Source organism: Polypterus senegalus, unplaced genomic scaffold, assembly GCF_016835505.1.
Source record: "Polypterus senegalus isolate Bchr_013 unplaced genomic scaffold, ASM1683550v1 scaffold_7864, whole genome shotgun sequence".
Taxonomy (NCBI): Eukaryota; Metazoa; Chordata; class Cladistia; order Polypteriformes; family Polypteridae; genus Polypterus; species Polypterus senegalus.
In genome coordinates, this window is record NW_024377542.1 from 1 (window position 1) to 6427 (window position 6427).

The window sequence follows — 6427 nt, forward strand, 5'->3', positions numbered from 1 at the left end:
TCATTTTTTTATTTTTTCTTTTGAAATTTTGAATGTCTTTGAATTAGAATTCGTTGTCCTTCATGCTGATCCCCTTCTGTGGCTCTCTGCTCGCCACCCATTTAAGACCCCTGTTACCCGTTCCACCTCATGGCATGGATGGATGGATGGATGGATACATAGATAGACAGATAGATCTCGTCCAGCTCTTCAGCGGGAGCCTGCAACTTTACAAAGGGGCATCGTCCAGAAAGGACCAGCAACCTCGTGTCCTTGCTAGCGTGCAATCCCACAGTGGCATGGGCGCATAAGCGTGAATATCGGCAAAGTTTCTTAGCAGCCTTTGTCGATTTTCACAAAGCATTCGACTCAGTTGTTCGAGCTTCCTGTGGGAGTTCCTGAGACTTAGTGGGATTCCCCCTGAAGTTGCTGGATATCATGGCCAGCCCGTACACTGGTACTGTGAGTGGTGTGGAGACAGAACCTCTGTGTTTTTCCCAGTTGATTCTGTGGTTCGTCAGGGGTGTGTTCTTGCTCCTACTTTGTTCAGTGCTTGTATGGACTGGGTGTTGTGCAGGGTCATGGGGTTCAGCGGCTGTGGGGCATCTGTTGGAGAAGAAAGATTCATGAATATTGACTTTGCTGATGATGCTGTGATTGTCGTGGAGTCAATGGAGGCTCTGATCAGGGTGCTCAAGAGACTGAGTGAGGAGTCTGAGTGTCTGGGCTTGTGAGTGTCCTGGATGAAAACCAACAGCCAGGCCTTTAATGACCTCTTGGGCACAGATATCAGCAGTGTGTCTGTTTGCGGAGAGTGTGTTGACCTTGTTGAGTGGTTTACTTACCTTGGCAGTGACATTCATGTCCCTGGTGACTCTTCCTATGAAGTCAGTAGACAGATGGGGAGAGCTTGGTGGTTCATGAGGTCACTGGAAAGGGGTGTGTGCGCTCCCAATATCTCTGCAAAGAGCGAAGGGCCAAGTCTTTAGAGTCCTGGTGCTTCCTTTCTTGCTATATGTTTGTGAGACATGGTTGCTCCCCAGTGACCTGAGATGAAGACTGGACTCCTTTGGTACTGTGCCCCTTGAGATCCTTGGGTACAGCTGGTTTTACTTTTCCTCCTGGAATCCGTTGGTGTGGAAGGAAAAAACAAAATAAGGTTGTCAAATGTTGTGAAAATATTGGGGTTAAGAATACAGAGAGGATGAGTGGAAAGAAATGGGAAAAAAGATAACCAAAAAAAAAAGAAAGCAGGATTTTGGAGGATTAACGAACTTATCAATAGAAGGGAAGATATTGCTGATGAAGGCAGTTACAATCCCAAAACTATCGTATTTAGCAAATGTGTTTTCACCAAAAGAAATAGTAAGAAGAATTATAAGAAAGTGTTTTGTGTTCTTATAGGGTTCATAATGTGAAAAATAGCAAAGAGGAAGGTAATGAAAATGGAGGAAAGAGGTTCGAATATAGAAAGAAAGGAGTTGACTTTAAGACACACAGCAGCTGTTGTTAAATATGACATTAAGTAAAATTGGAAGTTAGCGGATATGATCGGATATATCTGCTAGGAACAGAATTCAAAAAGCAAAAGAGCCCAATTAAATAAGGAAATCCGAGGTGCCATCTGCAGGAGACAAGTGGCAGGAGGACTTTAAACAATGAAAATACATATAGGCGGTTAAAATATTAGGGATCCATTTTGGAGAGGAGAAGGAGGGAAGAAGGAGCTGGAAGGAGATGGAAAGAAAGTTATACAAGCTCACAAGTCTCTGGAGGACTAGGAGACTAACATATGAGGGCAAAATTTTGCTAATTAAGTCAATAATTTTGCCCAGGCTCTTTTCTGGCAACAGGTTTTTACGGACAAAATATATTCTAAGGAAAATCGAAAGACAATGTTTTTTTATTTTTTGGGAGGTCTACAGATGAGAAGGTCACAAGACAGAAAGTAAAGAAACAAAAAGGAAAGGGGAGAAAGGTTTTCTGGACTTAAGGATCTTGTTAAGATTGAAATACATGGCCGTTTACATATCCTTGTTACAAGAGCGGGAAAGGGAGGGCAGCGGATTTAGCCAGGTACATGATGGGTGGTCATCTAAGAAGGTTTGGGCTTTTTAAAACCCAGAACAAGAAACCATATGAGTTTAGATTACCCAAACTATACAGGAGGTTGATGGACTGTATCAAAGATTGTGGGCTTCAGCAGGATGAAAAGGACTTGTGGAGGAGGTGGAAAAAGTAAGGGAAAAAGAAAGGGAAAGTGAGAAGCCAGTAAACATTACTGGGAAATCTAGAGAGGAATCTAAACTGATATGGGAAAGATTTGGGGGAAAGTTTCCAAATAATCAAGTAGCAGATATAGCCTGGCTGGCCGCCCATGAAGCACTAGAAACCAACCTGGCTTTAAGTAAAAGAAAGAATTTACAAGGGCCTAAATGTCCCAGGGACGGATGTAAAGAAGAAAAAAATAAGTCAGTATGGACATGCAATGTGGGACTGACCCACAGTGGCAAGGATATGGAAGGAAGTAAGGCAGAGACACATAGTAGACATCAAGCTGGATAGAGACTTGGTGGTGTTTGGGAGGTCAGGGAAAAGAGAGGTCGGGAAGAAAGATTGGGACCGAATAAGCGTGATAAAAGAAGTATTGTGGAAGGCAAGGTGTGCATACACAAATAAACAGAAAGTTTTTTCCCAACAGAAAATAATTGGAATGATCAGAGAAAACCTCTCGTTTTATGAGAAAAAACATCTCAACTTTGGAAGCCCTCTTTTCTAAACGACAGCCCTATGTTTTTTTTTTTTTTTTCTCTCCTTCCCCTGTCTGTCTTCATTTTTTTTTTGCCATTCTTTTAAATTTGAATATGCGTTGTCCTTCATGCTGATCCCCTTCTGTCGGCTCTCTGCTCAGCCACCCATTTAAGACCCCCTGTTCCCGTTCCTCCTCATGGATGATGGATGGATGGATAGAAAGACAGATAGATCTGCGTCCAGCTCTTCAGGCGGGAGCCTGCAACTTTACAAAGGGGGCCATCGTCCAGAAAGGACCAGCAGCCCGCGTGTCCTTTCCAACCTGCAATCCCACAGTGGCATCAAAGGGAGGGCAAGCACCGGCTCAAGTCTCGAACGTGTACCCAGGGCTGCCCCAGATCACTCGGCTGCCAAAGCCCAGCTTCTGATACGGGTGGGAAGGAGGAAAAGAAAGGCAAGGTGAAGGGCGACTCCTGCTGGCAGAAAGGCAAAAGCTTACGGCACTCAGTATTCCCCAGGCGGTCTCCCATCCAAGTACTAACCGAGCCCGACTCTGCTTAGCTTCCGAGGATCGGGCGAGATCGGCGTATTCAGAGTGGTATGGCCGTAAAACGATGGCTGCTCGTTTTTCTCTCCCCAAATAGGCAACAGTGGAAGCCCTCTTTTCTCTACGACAGCCCTATGTTTGTTTTTTTTTTTCTCCTTCCCCTGTCTGGCTTCATTTTTTTTTTTTTTTAATTGACATTCTTTTGAAATTTTAATTTATGTCTTTTGAATTAGAATGTGCGTTGTCCTTCATACTGATCCCCTTCTGTCGGCTCTCTACGCTCTAGCCACCCATTTAAGACTCCCTGTTACCCGTTCCACCTCATGGATGGATGGATTGATGGATGGATGGATGGATGGATAGATAGACAGAGATCTCGTCCAGCTCATCAGGCAGGGAGCCTGCAACTTTACAAGGGGCATCTTCCAGAAAGAACCAGCAACCTCATGTATCCTTGCTAACGTGCAATCCCACAGTGGCATCAAAGGGAGGGCAAGCACCGGCTCAAGAATCGAACGTGTACCCAACGCTGCCCCAGATCACTCGGCGGCCTCGGCGCAGGTCTTCCCCGAGGGTGCTCTGCTGCCGTGTGCGAGCGCCCACACCGAGGGCTTCTTCCTCTCGTTCTCGGGCGCAGGTGCGCCTTCCTCTTTCACAGCTGCCTCTGCCTCTGCTCTGCCTGCCGCCTGCCTGCCGCCTGCCGCCTGCCGCCTGTCTTTGCTGTTGGGCGGCTGTTTATCATTCAGCGTCCCGCCCAGTCCTACCCCTCCTGTTTCTCTTCCAGCCAATAAGCTCCAGCGATGGGTGGCTGGTTTACATACGAGCGAGGTGCACCTTGGGTTTGCTAGTGAAACCTGTCTAATCAAGGTGGTAGGTCAGGTTTACAACTAACATCAGGTCACGGTGCACACGGGCGTCTGGTGGCAGCTAGCTCCGCGCACGCGCGCTCAGAGGCCAAAAGCCCGAAGGATCCAGAGAAGCCCGAGGCCCGAAGGACCGAGGACTGTGCTGGGAAAACCTCCCGCTGCCGAGCGATGAAGCCGAGGGTGGGAGGATGAGCGCCAGGCTGTACAACTCATACTTACCTGGCAGGGGAGATACCATGATCACTAAGGTGGTTCTCCCAGGGCGAGGCTCATCCATTGCACTCCGGGTGTGCTGACCCCTGCGATTTCCCCAAATGCGGAAACTCGACTGCATAATTTGTGGTAGTGGGGACTGCGTTCGGCTCTCCCCTGATAGTCCTGGTTCAAAAAACAGACTGAAAACATGCGTTTCAACTTATGGAAGTGGTGCTTGGGCGATTGTGAAGCAGGAGCCTGTGAGACAACGGCTCTGGGAGCTTTAAGCAATAAATAAAGAAGTTCCAAAATCAATCAATCAATCTGTCTGTCTGTCCATTTATTTATTTATTTTAAGGACCCCTTACTAGAAAAATGGTATAATAAAAATAATATTAATTTAAATTAACTAATCAATTTATGTATTTATCTTAAGGACCCCCACCCACATAATAAAATAATAATATAAATAATCATTCATTATTTTTGTGCCTCTTTACTGATTTTAAGCCGCTTTCCTTGCTGCCAAGAGGCCAGCTTCTGACACGGGTGGAAGGAGGAAAAGAAAAAGACGAGTGAAGGGCGACTCCTGCTGGCAGAAAGGCAAAAGCTTACAGCACTCAGTATTCCCAGTAAGCGAGGGCTGCTCCTTTTCTCTCCCAAATATGCAACTTTGGAAGCCCTCTTTTCTGAACGACAGCCGTATGTTTTTTTTTTCCTCCTTCCCCTGTCTGTCTTCATTTTTTTTTTTTTTTTTTGCCATTCTTTTGAAATTTTTCGGAATGTCTTTTGAATTAGAATGTACGTTGTCCTTCATGCTGATCCCCTTCTGTCGGCTCTCTACGCTCTAGCCACCCATTTAAGACCCCCTGTTACCCGTTCCACCTCATCGGGCGGATGGATGGATGGATGGATACATAGATAGACAGATAGATCTCGTCCAGCTCTTCAGGCAGGCCTGCAACTTTACAAGGGGCATCGTCCAGAAAGGACCAGCAACCTCGTGTCCTTGCTAGCGTGCAATCCCACAGTGGCATGGGCATAAGCGTGAATAAAGTTTCTTAGCAGCCTTTGTCGATTTTCACAAAGCATTCGACTCAGTTGTTCGAGCTTCCCTGTGGGAGTTCCTGAGACTTAGTGGGATTCCCCCTGAAGTTGCTGGATATCATGGCCAGCCCGTACACTGGTACTGTGAGTGGTGTGGAGACAGGACCTCTGTGTTTTTCCCAGTTGATTCTGTGGTTCGTCAGGGGTGTGTTCTTGCTCCTACTTTGTTCAGTGCTTGTATGGACTGGGTGTTGTGCAGGGTCATGGGGTTCAGCGGCTGTAGGGCATCTGTTGGAGAAAAGAAAATTCATGAATATTGACTTTGCTGATGATGCTGCTGATTGCTCGTGGAGTCAATGGAGGCTCTGATCAGGGTGCTCAAGAGACTGAGTGAGGAGTCTGAGTGTCTGGGCTTGTGGGTGTCCTGGATGAAAACCAACAGCCAAGCCTGTAATGCCCTCTTGGGCACAGATATCAGCAGTGTGTCTGTTTTGGGAGAGTGTGTTGACCTTGTTGAGTGGTTTACTTACTTGTAGCAGTGACATTCATGTCCCTGGTGACTCTTCCTATGAAGTCAGTAGACAGATGGAGGAGAGCTTGGTGGTTCATGAGGTCACTGGAAAGGGGTGTGTGGCGCTCCCAATATCTCTGCAAAGAGCGAAGGGCCAAGTCTTTAGAGTCCTGGTGCTTCCTTTCTTGCTATATGTGTGTGAGACATGGATGCTCCCCAGTGACCTGAGATGAAGACTGGACTCCTTTGGTACTGTGCCCCTTGGAGAATCCTTGGGTACAGCTGGTTTTACTTTGTGTTCCTCATGGAATCCGTTGGGAAATGGAAGGAAAAACCACTAGGAAGAATAAAGGTTGTCAAATGTTGTGAAAGTATTGGGGTTAAGAATACAGAGAGGATGGAGTGGAAAGAAATGGGGAAAAAAGATAAGCAAAAAAAAGCAGGATTTTTGGAGGTTAGAACTTATCAATAGAAGGGAAGATATTGCTGATGAAGGCAGTTACAATCCCAAAACTATATTATTTAGCAAAT

At 46.3% G+C, this 6427-nt stretch overlaps 1 non-coding gene and 1 pseudogene across 1 annotated transcript; one reads left to right on the forward strand and one right to left on the reverse strand.

The window, feature by feature from the left end:
• Nucleotides 1-3222: 3222 nt before the first annotated feature.
• Nucleotides 3223-3342, reverse strand: LOC120519338 (annotated as a pseudogene).
• Nucleotides 3343-4354: 1012 nt separating this feature from the next.
• On the forward strand, nt 4355-4514 carry LOC120519339. Its single transcript, XR_005631446.1, has one exon. It is a non-coding gene; the product is annotated as a U1 spliceosomal RNA (small nuclear RNA).
• Nucleotides 4515-6427: the final 1913 nt, after the last annotated feature.